The sequence below is a fragment of the Sus scrofa genome, chromosome 6 (genome assembly GCF_054392235.1).
Source record: "Sus scrofa isolate SSC_HxYL_T2T_F1_AM1 chromosome 6, Sscrofa_HxYL_maternal_Yorkshire_Landrace_v2.0, whole genome shotgun sequence".
NCBI classification, from domain to species: Eukaryota; Metazoa; Chordata; class Mammalia; order Artiodactyla; family Suidae; genus Sus; species Sus scrofa.
The window spans coordinates 149,249,919-149,272,184 of NC_139388.1; the positions used below are offsets into that span (position 1 = coordinate 149,249,919).

The following is a 22,266-nucleotide window of genomic DNA, read 5'->3' on the forward strand; positions in this document are numbered from 1 at the left end:
TGTTTCCACTGCGCCACAACAGGAACTCCTAAAATTCGAAGTTTTATAACCATGTGGGGCTCGTGATGACTATTTTAGACAGCCCAGCTTTGGAGACATTGAGGAGAAAAAGGCCTGTCCTCACCTAGCAAGAGGCTCGCCTTGCCAGTAGCTCAGGTGCACCCGGTCTTGTGCCAACCTCAGAGAATCAGGCGGGGCCAGTCGCCCTCTTTCTGGATGAAAGGTAGCTCCTCGGTAAAACAGGGAGTTGAGTTAGCTCTCTCTGAGGTCTCCTTGTGACAGCAGATGTGGCTTTCCACTGACCAGCAATGTCACCTTTGGAAGGACACTGAGCCTGCTGGTGCCTCAGTTTCTGCATCTATCACCCGACATGAACACCTGTTCTGATGCCCCATCTCAGTAATATTGGGAGAGGCGGAGAGTGGGAAATCAGTGAAAAGAAATCCCTTTGCAAGGTTGCTGTGTGTTTTTTCAAGGTCTTTGGTGACTGGAAATATTTTTGGTTTTGATGCAAGTCGTGGGTGGCTTTTCTTTTCTCTAAGATGCCCCTGTTAATGAACTTACACGTCAAGACATCCTCATTGCCAGAGCAGAGATAAATAACACATAGCCATGTGAAATATGAGCCGGGAGACATGGCCCTGACAACAGATGACTGATTTGATCGGTGGCTGCTGGTTTTTCCTAATCATCTTGCTTAACTAGGCAATACCTAATCTGTCTCTTGCACAGTCAGCTGTTTCATCTGAGAAACCAAAGTGGATCCCTTTTCTTGGGAACTATGCTCTCCTCCTGGCTTTTCTTCCTTTTGCTCCTTTTCTCACATGAGCCTACGTAAGCTCTTTATAGAAACCATGGAATCTTCAAGGAAACAGATAAAACCATCTCAGGTCTCCTTGGTGATCCCTTCTCCATCAGTTGTTCTCCAACCGTGTTCCCAGGTGGTGACCCCCCTGGCATGCCCACAGCCTGCTGGTGGGCCTCAACTGTCTTCAGAGGTGTACTACCAGGAGTTTCCACTGTGGCTCAGCAGATTAAGAATCTGACTAGTATCCAGGAGGATGCAGGTTTGAACCCTGGCCTCGCTCAGTGGGTTAAGGATCCAGTGCTGCCGTGAGCTGTGGTGTAGATCACAGACGTGGCTCAGATCCCACATTGCTGTGTCTGTGGCACAGGCTGGCAGCTGTAGCTCTGATCCGACCCCTAGCCTGGGAACTTCCATGTGCTGCAGGTGTAGCCCTAAACACACACAAACACACACACACACACAAACACAACACACACACACACACACACACACACACACACACACACACACACACAAAGGGAACCACCAAATTTTGATCCTGGCGGAAAGTGCGCTTTTGCTGCCACAGAGTAAGCAGGTCCTCCAGTCTGATGTGAGTAGAATACAACTCTCTCTGAGTAGCAGGCAGTGTAACCTCAAGCTGGGACCAAAGGAAGATGGCTAGCTTGGCAGTTGTGGGAAGTTTGCCCCAAGCATGTGAGACAGCCCAATAGGGCCAGCAGTGTGCTGCTGGAGGTGACCCAGAGAGAAGTGGCTTAGCTGCAGATGCCCACGGAAACCCCGGGGAAGTATAATTTTTCTTGCAGCTGGGTTTGCCTTGTAATTATGGTTGAATGGTTTAGTACTGTGTTGAGTCTTTTAATTCTTTCAGTGATGCCACCCAAAATCATAGCATCTGTAACTAAGCCAAAGACCCCCATTTCCTGCCCCTGAGGTCCCTGGGGATGGCTGCGGGGAGTGAGGCAGGACCCTCAGGGTACATGTCTGAAGGCTCCCTCCCCTACCCTCAGAGCCATATCAAATATTCACGTTTCACAAAGCAACCTCCTAAAGAACCTTATGAAGAAAAGATCCCGCTGCTTATTTTTTTTAAAGTTGAAAACCACGGCTCTAGAGCCGTGGTTCTCCAATTTTAGTACCAGAATCACTTGGAGGGCTTGTTAAAACACGTATTGCTGGGCCCACCCCCAGAGGACTCAGGGCATCCACACTGAAAATTGTATTTTTAACCAGTTCCTAGGTGATGCTGAAGCTGCTGGTCCTGGGACCACACTTTGAAAACTTAACCCCTGGAGTTCCCGTCGTGGCTCAGAGGTTAATGAAACTGACTGGCATCCATGAGGATGCAGGTTCGATCCCTGGCCTCACTCAGTGGGTCAAGGATCCGGTGTTGCCGTGAGCTGTGGTGTAGGTTGCAGATGCAGCTCGGATCCCACATTGCTGTGGCTGTGGTGTAGGCTGGCGGCTACAGCTCCGATTGGACCCCTAGCCTGGGAACCTCCATATGCCACGGATGTGGCCCTAAAAAGAGAGAAAGACAAAGTAATGAAAACTTAACCCCTGATTGTAGAGAATGGAAGTCATAGTATTAACTACTGACTGTGCATTGGCTACTATGTTAGATGTGATCGATTCTGTCCCATTTGAAGCCAAAAGCCTTGTATTACTGTCCCCATTCTGCAAAGGAGGAAACTGAGGCACTGCGAACCTCATTGACGACTGAGGTTTCACTCACTCATCTGTCAATAAATTGCTGGTCATCCGAGGGCTGATATTTGAACTGAAGCTGGGTAATGCCAGGCCCCTGCCCCTTCTAGGATGTCACTTGCCTTTCTTGTAGATCCCTATCCCCAGCCTGGGGTCCAAGATGGGGATGCGGTTTGCAAAACCAGTCTACACAGCCCGCAGAGTGAATGGCTCACGTATTGAATGTCTGCTGCACAAAAGCATGTCTGTGATAAGGACACTGCGAAGTCATATTAAGTGTCTCAGCTGGACACAGTTCATGTGGAGCGAGCATTTTCTCACATAGTGGACACTAGAACAACAGCCACTGTTACTCAGGGCCTGGGAAGTTGTTTTGTTTTTTGTTTCTCATGGCAAGAAGTCGTCTTCATGCTAGAAAAGATGGGACTTATTCCACTAAAGCACAGTGTCTGGTTGCCTTTTCTACGTCTTAGGGAGAAAGAACGGAGGCATGATATTAACTAATTCTTATTCGAGAAGGATGCTGGGGAGAGTAATGCGATCGTGCCGACTGAGTCCGCCAGGGACTCACGCAGTCTGCTTTCAGCTGCCAGCTCCAGTGGGGATAGGATCCATCCCCTCCTGTCACCCAGGCCCTGCCCGAGGCCCTGAACCCGCTTTGTCCACTTCCTTCCTCTCTGTCCCTGCTCTGCTGCTGCCCAAGGCCAGCCCTTCCTCCTGGAATCTGTCCTGTCATGTTGCCTGGATTCCTTCTCCATCCAGGGTGCCCTCTCTCAGCTGCGTCTTCACTTCTCTGCTGGCTCGTTCAGATCACATTGTCATGAACACTCACTGGGCAGCAGGCCTCTCTTTGTTCCCTTCCTCCCACAGACGTGCTCAGGCCTGCGCCTCTGCTCACAGGCACGACCGTCACACCCTTACGGCGCATCCAACTTGGGCCAAGGACTGAACTTGCATCATTTACGACTGACTACTCGTGGGTCCTTGGATAAACCCCCTGCAGTCTCTAAGCATCTGTAAAAGGGCACACAGCTCCATAAGGCGGCGATAGGGAAAAAGTAAAACAATGCCGGTACAGCACGTCACTCGGGCCTGGCGTGTAGTGCTCAGTGAGGTTGTGGTTCAGGAAGCTTAGTCGGGAAGGAAGGAGGAAGAGGTCATTATCACTGCAGTTTCTGCCCCTGCCTGAGGTCTTTCCAGCAGGCTCTCCCCGCCGCCCCCCCATTTCACTGAATCACCTTTTAGATCAGTGCCACCCCAGCCTTTTTTCATCATCACGCCATAAGGAGAAAAATAAGTTGAATTAATTGGTTTCATTGAGTTAAATATTAAGGTATACAAATTTGATTACATAGGATCAAGCCTTAGAGGACCACAAACCATTGTAATGTTAAGAATTTTTAGGCAGTTCCTGTTGTGGCTCAGCCGGTTACAAATCTGACTAGGATCCATGAGGATGCGGGTTTGAACCCTGGCCTAGCTCAGTGGGTTAAGGATCTGGCGTTGCCATGAGCTGTGGTGTAGGTCACAGATGCAGCTCTGATTCCACCCCTAGCATGGGAACTTCCATACGCTACAGGTGCGGCCCTAAAAAGCAAAAAAAAAAAATTTAGAATTGGTAAGTGTTGAGGTCCTGTCGTTATAGCACAGGGAACTATATCCAGTCACTTATGATAGAACATGATAGAAGATAATATAAGAAAAAGAATGTGTGTATATATGTGTGTATATAGATATATATATATATAGTTGGGTTGCCCTGCTGTATAGCAGAAATTGACAAAACATTGTAAAGCAACTATAATAAATTTTTTATTAATTTTTTATCCCCCATCAAAAACTAATTTGCACCCACCAGGAGGGAGCAGTACCCCTCTGGATGAGAGTGCGTGCTTTGCATCCCTCACAGCCTTCTTTTTGTGAGCTTCCTCTGGACCTGCCTTCCTTGGTCTCTCATCTACCTCTGATCAGGGGTGTCCCACCCTCTACCTGCCGATCCTCTTAAGGCAGCTTCTCTATCTGTTTTCCTGGCCCACTCAGCTACACAACTGGGAATGAGCAGCAGAGACTTCCACCGTGGGAGAAGAGACACCTCATTTACTCCAGCAGGACAGACTGAAGAGCGGTGGGCAGAAGGAACAGGGTCCAGTGGGACTTAGGAGAGGAGCCAGGAGAAGCCAGTGTGCGGTGGGGCGCAGAGGAGGCAGCGGCAGAGCAGGGAGAGGTAGGACTGATCCAGAGGGTGATGAAGGAACCAGAGCTTCAAAAGTACCACTTCAAACTCTGCCTGATTGCTTTGTTTTGCTGTACTCTTATTGTGACCTTAAAAAATCACAAGTAGGACTTCCCATCGTGGCGCAGTGGTTAATGAGTCCGACTAGGAACCATGAGGTTCCAGGTTAGATCCCTGGCCTTGCTCAGTGGGTTAAGGATCCAGCGTTGCCGTGAGCTGTGGTATGGGTTGAAGACACGGCTTGGATCCTGCGTTGCTGTGGCTCTGGTGTAGGCCGGCGGCTCCAGCTCCAATTGGACCCCTAGCCTGGGAACCTCCATGTGCCGTGGGAGCGGACCTAGAAAAGGCAAAAAGACCAAAAAAAAAAAAAAAAAAAAATCACAAGTAACAGAGTTCCTGTTGTAGCTCAGCAGGTTAAAAACCTGCCTAAATCCATGAGAATTCAGGTTCCATCCCTGGTCCTGCTCAGTGGGTTAATGATCCAGTGATGCCACAAGCTGCAGTGTAGGTCACAGATGCGGCTTGGATCCTGAGTTGCTGTGGTTGTGGTGTAGATCAGCAGCCGTAGCTCCAGTTCAACCCCTAGCTTGGGAACTTCCATAGGCTGCAGGTGCAGCTGTAAAAGGAGAAAAAAAAAAAGAAACCATGCTTCTGGGGAAGAGCAGTGAGTGCCTTGCAAGCGACAAGGACAGAGTATGAGAAGTCTGGCACCGTGAACGTGTCAAATGTCAGGTTTGGCAGAGCAGTGGGGGTGGCTGACTGGAGACAGGAGAGCCTAAATGTGCCTGGCAGACAAGGCTTGGGAGCCCATGCATGGTTTTAAGCAGATGTTTCCTTCTTTTGTCTCTTACCCCATTTTCTACTTTTTTCCCATTTGCCCTCATTTCTGATGCCGCATGTCCCACAGACATTAATTGATCCTTTACTCTGTGCCCTTCCCTGACTGTCCAGATCTTTGTTGGAAGTCTGAGGCTTTGGCATCCACAGAACCAGACTCCTTGGCACCTCCAGTGGGATGCCCTGTGGGCACCCGTGTATCAGCTCTTTCTTCTGGTCCCCGAGCTTGAAACCTTAGAATGATCTGAGGTGTCTTTCTTATTGTCTAGTGAGGAAACCACAAGCAGGGCTTAGTAGATGCTCTGTCCCTCTGGCACCACCCAGGTTCACTCAGGCATTCAACAGATATTTCCCTCTCCTCCCCCTTCTTTCTTTCCCTTCCCTTCCTCCCTCCCAATTTCTTCCCTTTATCCTTCTTGACCTGTGCTCCCCCCCCCTCCCCTGCTGCCCCATCCTCCTTCCCTATCACCCTGACTTCCTGGTTTTCGTTTGTTTTTGTTTGTTTGTTTGTTTTGGTGGCCAATGTGGAGCCAAGACCTGTGCTATTGCTTTGCGTCATTTTTTTTTTTTCAGTTAACACAACACCTCTATGAACTTCTCTATTATTATCATCCCCTTCTGCAGATACCCAAAGTAAGGATCAAACAGGAAGAGTAACTTGTCCAAATTCACACAGTTCAAGTGTCAGAATTAGGGGGCATGCGTGATGCGATGCCCCACCCCACCATCATGCTTTGCACACACAGCCCTGTAAGGATCCAATATGGGGTCTCTCCTGCTCCTGCCCCTCTTCAGAGCAAGTCCCAGATCCTGCAGGGTATGGTTCCCTACAGCACAAATGTGGTCATGTCCATCCCTTGCTAAACAGCTCTCAGTCGACAAACCCCTGTACTGACATCCAGTCCCCCACAGCAGCAGCATCCTGGTTTTGATCCCTTTGAAGACATCAGGGTACAATGGGGATAACGTGGGCTTTGGAGCCTCGCTTTCTAGACATGTGATCTTGACAGATGATTTTTCTGAGCTCCATGTGTTTATTTATTCAGTAAAAGTTCGTTCTGTGTTTGATGTTTTGGCCCCTCTGTAAGGCTTCTGAGTATCATCAGTGAAGAAAATAGGAGTTCCCATTGTGGCTCAGAGGGTTAAGAGCCCTACTAGTATCCATGAGGATGCGGGTTCAATCCCTGGCCTCCTCAGTGCGTTCAGGATCTGGCATGGCTTCCAGATGCAGCATAGTTCTTGGATGCGGCTCTGATCCCGAGTTGCTGGTGGCTGTAGCCACAGCTTTGATTCAACCCCTAGCCTGGGAACGTCCACATGCCTTGTGTGTGGACCTGAAAAGACAACAAAAGAAAGGAAGAAAAAAAATATCCATGGTTTCTGCCTTCAAAGTGCTTCCAGACTGGCTTGAGTTTCTTCATCTGTACAAGGGTGATGGTGATACTTCCCACACTGGGCTCTTGTGAGGGGTTGGCAGAGATGACAGGCACGAACACACCTTGTTCTGTGTAAGATGCAGTCCCCTGAAGCTATCTTGCCCTATGCAATGTTCTGTCAATTTCTGCTATACAGCAAAGTGACTAGTCATACATATATATACGCATACTTTTCCCATATTATCATCTATCATGTTCTGTTACAAGTGACTGGATATACTTCCCTGTGCTGTGCAGCAGGACCTCATTGTTTATCCATTCTAAATGTCATAGTTTGTATCTACAGACCTCAAACTCTAGGTCCCCTATGGCTCACAACATAACTACTCGACTTTGTCTCTAGCTCTGTATCTTTGCTTGCACCCTTCCTAATCTTTAAACAGCCTCTGTGGTCTTGATGGCCCATCAGAAGAGGTATCTTTCTTTCTTTTCTTTTCTTTCTTTTTTTTTTTTTTTTTTTTTTTTTAGGGCCATACCCTCAGCATATGGAAGTTCCCAGAATAGAGGTCAAATCGGAGCTGCAGTTGCTGGCCTATGCCACAGCCACATCAATACCAGATCCAAGCCATGCTTGTGACCCACCCCACAGCTCACAGCAATGTCGGATCCTTAACCCACTGAGCGAGGCCAGAGATTGAACCCACATCCTCATGGATATTAGTTGGGTTCATTACCACTGAGCCACAACAGGAACTCCAGAAGAGGTATCTTATCCACTAAACCTTTCTAGAACCTCCCTGCTGAATATGAAGTTTTATTCATTCATTGAAGGATTCAAGAGTATTTATCAAATATGTTTTAAAACAGTGTTTTTCAAGGTGTGGTCCATAGACCATGGGGGGGGCTTGAGAACCTTTCAGGGAGACCACAAGGTCAAGTCTCTTTTTATAATATTAAGATGATACCTGACTTTTTAATGTATTGACATTCGGAATGATGCTGTAATAGCAATGGTGACGAAAACTCCTTGTGTGTAATCATTAATCAAGGCAGTGTCACCAGGCCGTACTAAAACCTATGTTCCTCACCACTGCACACTCACCATAAAGAAAAGAAAATGCCATTTTCACTTAAGGATGTTCTTGGAGCAGTCTAAGTATTAACTTTATTAAGTCTCAACCCTTGAATACATGTCTTTTTGATTTTCTGTGTGATACACATAAAACTCTTCTGCAGAAAATAGTGTGATGCTTGTCTCAAGGAAAAACACTTTGTCATTTGAGTTGCAAGCTGAACTAGCCACTCTTTTCACCTAATGCCATTTTTACTTGAGAGAATGTCTGACAGACAAACTATGACTATTCAGATTTGAATCCTTGGCAGATGTTTTCTCAAAAAAGAACAACGTTAGCCTGTCACGTCAAGAAAAGTGACTGGCAGCATTTTTTGGCCAAGGATAAAATTCTAGCTTTCAAGCAAAAACTAGGATCTTAGAAAATGTGCATCTGCCACCATGAGCTTGACAACTTCCCACGCGTACTTTAAGATGAAAGATACTTTCCTAATGAGATTGGTGGTGATGCTAACAGGTATTCTTTTTTGAGATTGTGTGATGAAATGTGTCAAGATGTAAAATCTGCACAATTCAGTAAACTGATCATTTTCAAAGACCAGTGTGTAACGTTATAAGCCCTGCAGAATGAAAGGTCTATTCAAATGCAAGATAGACTAATTTTAATATAGCAGAATATGAAAAGTTCATTGTAAGAGTTTCACTAACCTTTAATAAATCATCACTTGGAGTTCCTGTCCTGGCTCAGTGGTTAACGAACCCAACTAGCATCCATGAGGTAGAGGGTTCGATCCCTTGCCTCCATCAGTGGGTTAGGGATCCAGCATTGCCATGAGCTGTGGTGTAGGTCTAAGATGTGGCTCAGATCCCAAGTTGCTGTGGCTGTGGTGTAAGCCAACAGCTGTAGCTCTGATTGGACCCCTACCCTGGGAATTTCCATATGCCTGGGGTGTGGCCCTAAAAAGCAAAAAAAAAAAGAGAGAGAGAAATCATAGCTTGTTAGGTTTTTCTGTAGTCAAAGAAGAACATCCACTGTTATCTGAAAAGACTCTCCATCTATATCTGTACGAGGCCAGACTTTCTTCACAGCTGTCTCCTATTGGAGAGTTTTGCAGAGATTTGACATTAAAGAGATTTACAGTTCTACCCTTCTCACTAAATCTCTTATTTTGGAAAACACAGTTGTTTTTCACAAAGTATTATTTTTGTTAGGATCTAATGGATTTATCATTGTTATATTTTTAGTCCATCAATAAATATTTTCAAAGTTTCTGTTTTAATTTCCAATAGTACGTTTGATCAAAAGAGAAAGACAAATAAGCAAAAACCCATATGGTCCTCAATTTTGAAGAGTGTAAAGGGGATCCTGAGACCAAATTTTTTGAGAACTGCTGAAGTAGAACAGTTCTAGTCACGGGCATACCACGGTGAAAACTTAAATCTCTCCTACGAATATCACTGTGGTCCTAGGTTCTCTGGCACAAACTTAACTAGGTACAAAATCAGTTCCAGTAGGCACGAAATGATCATAGACTAGTATACAGTGCTATCATCCATCCCGAGCCCAGGGTGCATATAATTATTAGAGATGTGAGGAAGAGCAGTTCACCCAAGAAACTAATAAATGTGTCTGCCATGTCTATAGCCCCTTCTATTTTTTTTCTTTTTTTTCTTTTTGTCTTTTTTGTCTTTATAAGGCCACACCCGTAGCATATGGAGGTTCCCAGGCTAGGGGTCGAATCAGAGCTGTGGCCACCAGCCTACGCCAGAGCCACAACAACGCCAGATCCGAGCTGCATCTGCAACCCATACTGCAGCTCACGGCAACGCCGGATCCTTAACCCACTGAGCGAGGCCAGGGATTGAACCTGCAACCTCATGGTTCCTAGTCAGATTCATTTCCGCTGCACCACGACGGGAACACCTATAGCCCCTTCTAAAAAGTTCAGTTTCTATTGAGGGAAGCAGCCCAGACTATTAGTTAAAAATGGGGGGCCATGTTCCTAACTGGTGTGACTTCTTCCCGCCTGACCCTTCTCTCTCAGCCTCAGCTGATTTGGTCAGGAAGAGCTCCTGGCCCTACGGCAGCCATAGTCTGACAAGCATCGTGGTCTGCTGTGAAAACCTCAGCCCAGTTTAAAGACACCATGTGCCCAGACCGATTCTTTGCAAGCATCTGTGCATGAAAGACGCATAGGACTGGGACAGTGGGCACTCGGTCCTCTAATTTATGGCTAAGAAAATGGTTACAGAGGCCACACTGCAAGCAGAAGCTATGAGGAAGCAGAACCAGAGGGGAGATCTAAGACGCATGGCAAGAGCAATAGAACCAAGAAGGAAAGGCTGAGTCATCAGTGTGGGGAATATTCCTTCGGTTAATGGGAGACCAAAGAATCCAGTCCCCAAAGCTGGTCTCAGGGAGGCCTGTTAGGGTTTTTATTGTCATGTGTATCTCTACAGTAAACCTCTAATATATGAGGTCACCTGAGAGTTTGTTCCTTTCCACAAGAGAGCTTGACATAGACAAAGGTGATGAGAAGTCCACTGGGGGTGGGGGGTAGGGAAGACACTTTGGAGGGTCATGAGTGGACAGGCTGGCTGAGGGCCACGTGTGACGAGAGGAAGTGGAGGGGAGGGGAGGTCACCGAGGGAGAGTAGCTCACACGGCCTCGTGTATAGGGCATTAGAAAGCAACAGGAGAGTAGATTGAGACAGAAGGTGAAAGGGACCTCCTGTAGGTTCTTGAACAGAGGACTCAGAATGGGATTTGGGAGAACTGGGCTGGCCTGGTGAATGGGGAGCATCTGAGGAGAAAGCATTTGAGTCCGGGACCCTGGTTTCAAGGCCACTGTGGTAATCTTGCAGTGCCACTGGCCCTTCTGATCACCTCACCCCTGGTTACAGTGGACCTTGGAGAGCCCGGCCTGTTTGGTCACCAAGAAAGGTCTTGGTTCCAGGGCAATGGTTCAGTCACTCAGGGACGGTCTCGGTTCCAAGGCAATGGCTTTCTTTTTAAACATCCCAGAGGCAGCACCCACGTTGACTGGAGTGGGATCGATCCTTCTTTTTTTCTATCTCCCACCCTGTTTTTTTCTTCTGCAGGAAACATACACAAGGTTGAATGGAGAATCATTTGAATAAAATTCATTGAAGATTTTCCAAAAATCAGAACTATCACAGCAAGAGGCTCTTTTCCCAAAGCCACGTAGTCCTGGTTGGGCTTCTTAGGATTTCAGCTGTGAAGTGTTAACGTTTTATTTTTGTGTTATTCATACTTCAGTTGTTATTTTTTTCACAGTCAATTTAATTTATGGTTTTGTGCCGCCTGACTCAACCACGGTCATGACTTAAGTGCTCAGTGTGCAATAGGACTAGGTTCCTCTACATGCTCTTGTCTCTTGTATGTGGTCACATCCGAAGGTTTCATCCTTCCAATGAGGTAGAAAGGGTAGGGGGTCCCTGCCTTTCAAGGGCCTGTATCTTTTTTTTTCTTTTTATGACTGCACCTGCAGCACATGGAAGTTCCTGGGCTAGGGGTCGAATTGGAGCTGCAGCTGTGGCCTACACCATAGCCACAGCAATGCCATATCCTTAACCCACTTGGTGAGGCCAGGGATCGAACCCACACCCTCACAGAGACAATGTCAGGTCCTTAACCTTCTTAGCCACAACAGGAACCCCAAGGGCCTGTATTTTAATGGCAGGACAAGTGGAGATGTATTGAAAAAAATTGGGGAAAGTATTCTGGTGAACATGACTTTTTGTGTTTTGTGAGTTAATTTTTAACTCATAAAGTGTGATATTCCAGATTAGCATGAGCTGGGTATTGATGTGGGGTGAGCTGAGGTAGGAGGCTAACTAATCCATTTCATGAAACTTAGCCAAATGTTTAGCCACTAAGCTATTGACTTGCCTTCCCTGCACCCTATCTCTAAAATATTGATAATTATGAGACCTCCTTTTTAATGTGGACCTAAGACTTAAAAGAGCTACAGTGTAACTCAACTGGTAAACAGGTATTTATTGAGTATCTGCTGTATGTCATATACTCTGTGCCTGGGGTTATAGTAGAAACCAAGATTGAAATGGGGCTCGCAGAAAAGTGCTTACAAGTATGCCCAGTATGTAGTAAAATATTCAATAAATGGCCCCCATTGTTACTATTGTTAGTTGAGGGAAGTATACCCAAGTTCAGAAATTCTTGAGCAAGCCAGAGTTAGCCAAGGGAAGGGTGCAGAAATCCAGGCCTCAAGCCAAAAGCATCCTCAGGGTGCCAGTCTCATCAAGAAAGGGTTGTTCCTGCAAAGCAAAGACTGGGTTATTTGAATGTCCAGTGTGGAGAGCTTTTCACACACATACACACACAAAACATTCACTATCATGTAGCCTTCAGGCACTGAGAACAATGTGTATGTTTAAGCTGGCAAATAAATGGGTGTCTTTTATCAGGAGGGCCTTCACTTTGACAATAGACACCCAGAAGGCATCTTTTTCAAAATTGGTCATGTGTCAAATTTTGAACATGCCTTTTGTAAGAATTCTGTATTATTGATCATCAGAAAGGCTCTGGAAATAAAATGGAAGAGCCAACTATAAGTGGTTTTATTAAATTCTGAATTTCCATTGGACACTTAAGAACTACTCTTATAAGTCCTCACATTCTAGTGCCTGTTTTCCCAACATGTGTATTTTGGTGTAGTTGGGTCAGTGTGTACATCATTGTTGGTCTACTTTTGCCTCTAACCTTGGTCGATGTTGCCCTCTTCCTATCCTTACACTTCACATCTTTCTCCTTGTGCTCTCCTGTACTCATTAAGTAGCTGTTGGCTTATCTTTGGGTCCAAATACTAGACACTTGGGTCGTCTCTAGCATTCTACAGTGAGGAACACATTTGCTGTAAACGTAGTGTACAGATTGCTTCGTCAGCGACTTATGATGCGCCTTCTGGAATGGCACTCTGCCAAGGTCTTGGGAGTGATATCACCTCATTAAACTAAGAGACTTAAGAACTGGCACTCAGGAGTTCCTGAGACAGCATCTTATTATTTGGCTTATTTTCCTTAGACAATTAGCAGATATGTAGAGGGGACCCCATCATATGTCAGGGCATACCAGGCACCGATGAGCAAGGTAGACAAGGTCTCCAACTCTTGGTGCATACGATGGCCAGTCGATGCAAGATGAGCACTGTGGAAGCGGATGTCACCATGGTGACATGGCCATCCCCATCCTGTAAGGACAGTGTCAGACATCCAGGTGAAAAGTGGATATATGTTCTGGGTGTGTCTAGATACAGTCTACAGTGTAACTACTTTAGATTAACTGTAGATGGGGGAGTGAAAGGCAATGAAAATTGTAGAATATTAAAAAGCAGTACAATTTTTTATTTCTAAATTGGGCTGACGAAGTGATGGCTAGGGTTCAAGCTGCAGGGTAGCGGGAAAAGCACAAGGCCTGTGAATTCAGATAGTCCCAGATTTGACTCTTAACTCTGCCACTTGTAGACTTGTAATTTTAGGAAAAACATGTATACCTTCTGAACTTCAAGTGTCGTTATCTCTAAACTGGGTATAGTGTCATCTGTCTTTTGGAGGTTATATATATATTCCCAGTGCCTAATGCAGTGCTCAGCACTAAGTAGAGGCTTAGTAGTTGGTTGTTGGTAGAATAAAAGAAGGGATGGATGGATGGATGGATGGATGGATGGATGGCTGGCTGGCTGGCTGGCTGGCTGGCTGGCTGGCTGGCTGGCTGGCTAGCTGGCTGGCTGGCTGGCTGGCTGGCTGGCTAGCTAGATGGAATGGTCACTCTGGATGGAGAAATTCTAAGAGTCAGTGTTAAATAATATATCTATAACAAGTCATATTTTCCATATTAGCTCGAGGTTTGCCAAGTAACTTTTCTCAAATCTAAGTTAATGGGGACCAAATTAAGAAGCCATAAACCTCGCTTTTGTCATCTTATGTATATCAAGGCTATAAGCAACAGAAAAGGAAACATGACTCATTGTGGCCCCAACAAGCGGGGGTTATTTTCCACACATTCAGAAAATCTGGGAGACAGTTTCTTCTCCCATTTGCCACTAAAGATCTATGCTCTTTTCATTCCTGGGGTCTACCTTCTTTGCTGTGTTGAGTTTTTAAATTTTGGATTTGCTCTCTTGTGGTCACCAAATGGTGATCACAGGTCCATGCTTCACCACCAGTTTCAAAGTTGAGAACCAAAGAGGCACCTATTATGAGGCTCCTATCTTTGGTGAGGAGGCAAAATCCTTTCCCAGCGTCCTTACACAGCTTCTCCTTGGGCCTCACTTGGTTGACAGCCCCTTAGGCCAGGGCTCCCACCTTCCCTGAGGTCACAGCATCTCCACCCAAAAACACTGGGCTTCTCTTAGGAGGGAAATGTTGAGGGTTTGTGAAGTCACATCTCCGCACAAATAAACTGGTTGGGGTGTAGGGGGAAGCAGAAGTTAAAGTTTAATGCATGTGGTTTACTTGTAAGACTTTGTTGTCTGCCTTAGGCGATTCTGGATTTACAAGTCCCCAATAAGGGTGTTAAGATTCTGCTGGTTTTAAGCTGGGGAGGAGTTTTTTTTGTGACTGTGTGTCTCTTGTTCGGTGTGTAAGGGATTTGTGCTTTCTTCCTCCTTGTTGAGCGGCAGAAGAAAAGAGGAGTAGTAAGTAAGATTGAAAATAGGAAAAGATTTTCTGGAGTTAGTGCCAGGCCTCTGAAATGCTGCAACCCTGCCTTTTGCCAGAAGCCCTATGCTGAAACTGGCCAGAAGACTGTTAACAAAATACTTCCCAACTAAGCTAAGTCAAGAGAAGAAAATGTGAAACAGTACTGGGGAGGGGGGGATTCTGAAAAGAGGGCTGGCACTGAAGCTTTGCAGAAGAGTGCAGGAATTTGAGAGTTGTTCAAAATGTCACTAGTGTGTGGTTTACATTGGCACTGCCCACGTTCAGTGCTCAGGGAACACAGGAAGAAGGGAAACTGCTCACACAGGCTGAGAAGGATGCAAAGACCACAGTGGGATTAAGTCCAGAGTTAAATTGCACACACGCACATTCTAAGAATTCAGATTTGTGGTTCAAAATCACATGTGTGCCTGGGTCACTTTGCTGTACAGTAGAAAACTGACAGAACATTATAAGCCAGCTATAGTGGAAAAAAATAAAAATCATTTTAAAAATTATATATATATATATGTGTGTGTATCAAAGTGTTTGGGAGCTTTTGACTTGGATGACAAAATGCTTCATAATCAATATCTACTCTTTTCTTCTTTTGGAGAAGCCACCCAGCAGCTTACCTTCCCAAACAATTATTCGTAAATAAATAGGATTTCATGTCGCAAACATCAAAGCTTTTAAGCTTTAAAGAAATACTCACACATCAGCGTTCCCACTGTGGCGCAACAGGATTGGCCATGTCTCAGCAGCACCAGGACGCAGGTTCAATCCCCATCCAGGCACAGTGAATTAAAAGGCTCTGGGTGGCTTGGATCTGATCCCTGGCCTGCGAACTCCATATGCCGCAGGGTGGCCAAAAAAAAAAAAAAAAAAAGGAGAGAGAGATACACATAAATAAAAGTTCGACAAGACTTGCAAATGCTTTATTGCATGTCATTTATTGAGGAGGTAAAAGGATGGAACTGATAGATCCATGTTTTCTATTATGTTATCTCTACTGTTAGAATTTGGCCATATCCATGAACTGTTATTTCTCAAGTGACTGGAGATTAATAATATCCTGCTTTTAGGCAGTAATTTCAAAGTTTCACATATAAAAGCTGCAGAAAGATGATGCTTAAAAGGAGAAAAGACACAGTAGACAAACACCAACTGACTAAACTCTCTGAAGCAGAGGTTTGCTAAGAGGCCAAGGAAAGAGAGAAAGGGGTTACAGAGAGAAACTGATCTCTGCGGGGTTGCGTTCACTGCCATGCTGGGAAAATGCCAGAAGCTTGGGAGAATGGCTGTCCGCTCCCAGCTAACACTGATCACTTGGGGCTTCATCATAAATGGGGCTCATTCATGAGAGAAACACTGCTCTTCTGAAAAGCACCCATATTGAAGAAGCAACCAGAAAATCCAAAGTATAGGAGATGCCTGGCAAGAGGGATCTGCGTCTCCTTCCTTCTGTCTCTTCCAAAGCGTTCTCTTACTGTTCCACAGTATTTTCTGTGGCCACTGGGCCCAAACTGCCTGGAAGATACAACAAAAGTAGTGTAGCAAACCACGTGGCATTGAAATCTGAGCCAGCCGTGTTCAGAATCAACTGAAAGAAACACTGCCACTACCATCAATAAGGCAGGCAGTCTCTTTATTAGTGGAATTCTCAGAGCATTTTTGGAAGGTAGTAACACTTTAAGGCTTTAGGAAGAGACAAAAGACTGTAAAATGTGTCAGATGTGTAGCACAAAGTCAAGGTATAGCGGGGAGTTGGAGTTCATTGACCTCAGGCACTGCATCACTGACCTTCAAGGAGATGGGGTACCCTGGGTCACTCCACGCTGGGGTGTGCCAGAGAGGGCAGACGTATCCATCTAAGGTGTATGGGGGTGTCCTTTAAAAATCATGGCTTATGATTCACTCGAGAAAGGGGGAAATATTTATTTTCATAATACAAACATCCAAAAATCAAGTTCAACAAAACGTTTTTGGTCAGTGGACAATATGCATTCATTCAGTAACAACAACAACAAAATGATTTTATTGAATGTCTAGTCTGTGTCAGGCGTCACCTCGGGCACCAGGGTACAACAGTGAACAAACAATGTCCTTTCCCCCCGTGGAGTTTACATTCCAAGGCAGGACAGGGCTAATAACTCAGTAGATAGAGTGTTTAGTACAACTAAGGAAAGCAAAGTGGGGTGAGGGAAGAGGGAGCAGGGCGTCTCTGAGACCAGAAGGAAGTGCAGGCCTGCAGTGTCTGTGACAAGTCCAGCCCAGGAAGGATCAGGTTCAGGTCAGGGCGGCTGCACAGAGCGGGTCCGTGGGTGCGCTAAGCCTGCTGGGAAGCCATTGGCTGGTTTTTGAGCGAGGAGTGGTTCTGGGCTGACACGAGTGCCCCCTGCTGGCGGGGAGCAACCGTGAAGCCCAGAGAGCCGCGCACGGAGGCTGCTGAAGTCATCCAGGTGAGAGGTGCTGCCAGTTTGGACAAGGAAGCTGGGAGGGGAGGAATGCTGAGATGTGACTGGCTTCGGGAGATGTTTTGGAGGTAGGGCTGACAGGATTTGCTGACAGATTGATTCCCTGTAGAGTGGGTAAAAATGGAGCCCAAGATGACTGAGGATTTTGCTTTGAACGAGGAGCGGGAATGGTGGTGTGCCTCGATCAGCACTGGGAGCTGCCCCACCCCCACCTCACCCCCGGAAGGAGCAATGTGGGGAGGTTATTCATTTGGCTGTGGCCATTGTTAGAAGTTTGAGATGCCTAATAAGGCATCGCTGGGAAGACATTAAGGTTAAGGAGTCAGAGAAAAGGCTGGGAATGGATAGGTAGATTAGAAAGTTATCACATTTAGGGAAGAGGAGAGAATCTGGCAAAGGGGGTGAAAATGCATACTGTAGTTTCCCAAAACAGCTAAGGAAGGGCACCTCAGAATCCCGTTGTAGAAGAGAAGGGGAGGAAATTTATGGTTATCACAAATGAGCATGAGTTTTAAAAGGTTAAGAAAGACTCTTACAAATACCATATTCTATCTCTTACAGATGGAATCTAAAATATGACACAAATGAACTTATCTGTGAAACAGAAATGGACTCACAGACATAGAGAACAGACTTGTGGTTGCCAGGAGGGTGTGGGGAAGGAGTGGGATGGACTGGGGGTTTGGAGTTAGTAGATGCAAACTGTTACATTTAGAATGGATACACAGGGAGTTCTTGTTGTGGTTCAATGGGTTAAGACATGACACTGTCTCTGTAAGGATGCAAGTTCTGTCCTTGGCCTTGCCCAGTGGGTTAGGAATCCAGCTTTGCATGGTGTAGGTTACAGATGTGGCTCAGATCCAAAGTTTCTGTGGCTGTGGCATAGGCCAGCACCTACAGTTCCAATTCAACCCCTAGCTAGGGAACTTCCATATGCCGCAGGTGCAGCGGTAAAAAGAAAAAAAAAAAAAGAGTGGATAAGCAATGAGGTCCTACTCTATAACATAGGGAACTGTATTCAATATCCTGTGATAAACCATAATAAAAAGAATATTTTTTAAAGAATGTATATATGCATAACCGAATCATTTTGCTATATGGAAATTAACTTTGCTGGGTAGAAATTAACATAACATTGTAAATCAACTATACTTAAAAAAAAAAGACTCTCTTACATCATCCGTATCCACAGCTGTTCCTAGAATTAGGGGAGACATATTCATAGGAACAAAAGCTAGTTTTGCCAATAAAAAGATAAATAGGAACCGAATTTCTGAGTTAGCTGTTCCATTCCTTTTCTGCTCAGCCACTGTGAACATCTTAGGTGTAGAGAATTATAAGCGTGTACATCCAGATCTTTTTTTTTTTTTTTTTTTAATGTATTGCAAGCCTGCAGTGTGTTAAGGAAAGAACTCATTCTTGTGAGAAGGAGAAAATAAACACATAGAGGTATAAAGGATGGGCCTGTGCAAAGATCTTACAGTCAAGTTGTCCGTGCTGATACATAAACAAATGAGAAACGTGAGGGTCCAAGGAGAAGGCTGGACATGAAAATGGCTAGCTGCACAGCTAGAACACTGGTAATGCCTGGACTGCTTTTATTTTTCTTCTTTTTTTTTTTAAGTGAGAATTGCAACAATTTTTCATTGTTTATTTATTTATTTTGCTTTTTAGGGCCACACCTGTGGCATATGGATCTTCCCAGGCTAGGGGTTGAATCAGAGCTACAGCTGCCAGCCTACACCATAGCCACAGCAATGCCCGATCTGAGCTGCGTCTGCGACCCACCCCACAGCTCATGGCACCACCAGATCCTTAACCCACTGAGCAAGGCCAGGGATCGAACCCCCAACCTCATGGTTCCTCGTCGGATTCCTTTCCACTGCGCCATGATGGGAACTCCTGGACTGCCTTTAAACTCCTCTCTGTGTGACAGATTTTTGTTGTTGTTGTTGTTTTCAGGGGCGGTGGGTATACGCCTGTATGTTTCCCCAAAGGAGGGTCAGCAGATTGCATCATTTACAATGTACATAAAACAGAAAGGTCCATGAGAGTGTCTGGAGGGGGTGCAAATTAACAGAGGCACCAAAGGTGGCTTTACCCAGGAAGCAAGTGGTAGGTGGAAGCACGGGTAGGTTGTACCGATTTTCTCAGGAACTGTCGTCTTCTCGTTGAAGTGTGGCTTTGAGAGGATTATGTTGAACACAGTTGGATTTGCGTGTTTGTATAAGCTGTTGATCTCTTGGTGATACAGGGAAAAGATGAACAATCCTTAGGAGACTCTCAATGCCCAGCCATCTTTTAGTGGCTCCAACTAAAGACTGAACCATGCAGTCGAGTCCAGGTCCCCAAACCAGGGTGGGCTGTTCCATAGCAGGCCTGTTGCAGGTGCCTGTGAACATGTGGGCCTTGGGAGGAAGCCACTAACATCCTCATCTGAGGACCGTTTCTCCTCTGCTTCTGCCTCTGAGTCTGAGGCCTGGAGAAGTACACTCATCTACGGCAAAGGTCGGGCAGAGTGAAAACAAAACCTCTGTCTTGCTTTCTGAGCCAGACTCAGGCCAGCGCCCTTTGTTGCATCCTGCCCTGATGATGCTGCCTGACTCTGTGCAGCAGACATAAGCGGAATATTTCTGCAATGAATCTCTCTCTGTGTGTCCGCCAGAAAGCATGTCATGGAAAGGAGTGATACGATTAGAGAGCTAAGCCTCGTGGACAAAACGACTGTTTTCAACAGAGCAGAATCTCAGTTATCCAGAATGCTCCGATAAAACTGGACGTTTTAGAGGCAAACATAGTTCTAGGATCTATTACCGGTGATAAATGTTGCTAAACATCATTCTTTTTTTTTTAACTTTTCTGAGGCTAGTAAAAGTTCAACCCTACTGAGTAGGTTTTTTCCCCTTGAATAGTTCTATTCAAACACGATTGGATTTTTGAAAATAGTTTTTTCCTGGAACACTAATCACACATGTGTTGGAGATCGTTGTCTGTTAACCCGTGAAAGAGTCTGAGGTCTTTTTATCATCCATTCCTGTTGCGGGGCGCAGATGCCAGGGGCTGAGCTTTGGTGGGGTGAGGCCGGGGGGGGGGGGTTGAATCAGGATTCAGTGGTGGGCCTGTGGCTCTTTATCTATTTGGAGTCTTTCTTCATCTTCTGCTGGCCGAAGGCCACTGGAGCTGTTTTACTCATTTACCCCGTGGCAAGGAAAGGAGTGCTCTCAAGAGCTGCTATGTTTCCTTGTATCAGACGAGAACTGTGTGGCACAGCGGCCTGAGTCAACAGCACTGTAGCACGAGCTCAAGGCCTGCCATCATCTCAGCCGCAAGCCCTGGTAATTTTCCTCTCTGTAGTTCTCCGTGGCCCTCCTTTTTCCTGTCAGTCATTCTGTGAAGATTCGTCAGCCACCCCCTGCCTGTCAAATATTGCCAGAAAGCAATATCCTCCAGGCCTGCCGTTCTTGGCAACTGTGTTGTGTTGGCTTCTGAACTTTCTTAACTGTCTGTTGACCAGTAAGCATGCAAGCCATGCATTGCAAGGGGTGAGGCACTGGAAGACCCCCATGAGCAAAGATATTTGAAAGGCCGGTTGACTTCTCTGTGTAGGTCAGTAGATTCATGTATGTAAGGATGGTTTTCAGTATTCGATTTGAAGAGCATTTGGTTAATGCTCAGTTAACCACAACAAGCACAAAAATTAAATTCTGACCTGTCTTTTGGCTGATTACTGTTTTCAATAAGCATTAAGTAAGTGATTCTTTCCCATCAGCATGGCAGCTAGTGCTCCCTAGGTCCTAGGCTTTGCAAATGTAATTCAGCATGAATTATTGCAAATGACATAGGCTCTCCAAACAAGGCCCCAAGATATCCCAGAGGGTCCTGCAATTCAAAGGGTCTAGGTTAGCTTCCAAGGGGTTAAGTCACATTAACCTTGCTCCCATCCTCATATAAAACCCTAGGGCATAAGCCCTGTTGCCCACTTCATGTACCTCACAAACGCTGAGTCAGTGACCAACCGTCTTGGCTTGAATGGCACTGGAAGACTTTCTAGGATGTGAGACTTTCAATGGTAAAACTGGAGTATCCCATCATACCGTGATGAGTTGGTTTCTCTGATCAGAATTAGAATCAATTCACAGAAAGGAAACCCATAAATAGTCTTCTAAAACCAGCAACTTAATCTGTAAAATGGGGATGACCCCATGTTCCCCATGGGGTTGTGTTGAGGCCTGCTCACCAGTCCTATCTGTGGGATGGGGGCAGCTGGCTATGGTATTTGCCTGGAACTGGGGACCAGCATCATCTCGGATGGGGCAGCCTGTCTCCTTGCCACCCCCGCCCCCCAGAGGCCTGTCACCCAAGAGGGCCTTGGCTTTCCCTCTGGACAAATCAGTGCCCACTGTTTCTGATGTGAGGAGCTAGAGAGCCGGGTTGTTTCTCTTGGCCTTATGCTGCTCGCTGTGGTTACCCGCTTTGGGTTTTGCCTGCCGCTTAGGTAATCAGGCCTCTTGCTGATTTGAAACTCTTTCCTCCGAACATGAGTGCATTCAGCTCTTTGCAGCCCCCAACGTGCACAGGTATTCACTTCCTCTCCAGCGTTTGTACAAGCTACTGCATCTGCTTTGCTCATGCCTCCCTCCTTTCATCTTCTGGCTAATCTTGGCCATTCTTCACACTTTAGCTTCAATGCCCCTTCCCCCTGGAAGCCCTCCATGATCATCCCCGACTGGTACTTCTCCTCTGTGCTCCCAGCTCCTTGCCCTTAACATGGTACATTTTGTGCCACTGGAGCTGGACTTGCCTGCTCAGCTGTCCGCCTGGCTCATGGTAGGCTCTCTGCAGAGAGGGGCTCTATTTTCTTCTCTCTTGTACCCCCAGAACCTTCCATATAACCAGGCACATAGTAGTTATAGAGAGGCTTCATAAGGAGCAGGACAGGGAGGAGCTGCCAAGGGAGGCCACTTTTATCTCCAGCTGGCTTTGGCCTTGCAGTGGCGCTGATTTTCTTTCCAGTCCGCCAGGGGAGACATAAGCCACCCTGGAATCTTTCTCAAAAGAGCTACATCCTCTTCATCCAG

At 46.0% G+C, this 22,266-nt stretch overlaps 1 protein-coding gene and 1 long non-coding RNA gene across 6 annotated transcripts in view; one reads left to right on the forward strand and one right to left on the reverse strand.

The window, feature by feature from the left end:
- GNG12 (G protein subunit gamma 12) overlaps positions 1-22,266 on the forward strand; it is a 136,235-nt gene that overhangs the window by 23,868 nt on the left and 90,101 nt on the right.
- Positions 1,219-5,126, reverse strand: LOC146402872 (uncharacterized). The gene is made up of 2 exons (XR_014805173.1): positions 2,367-5,126; positions 1,219-2,097 (listed from the first exon to the last, which is right to left on the reverse strand). It is a non-coding gene; the product is annotated as an uncharacterized LOC146402872 (long non-coding RNA).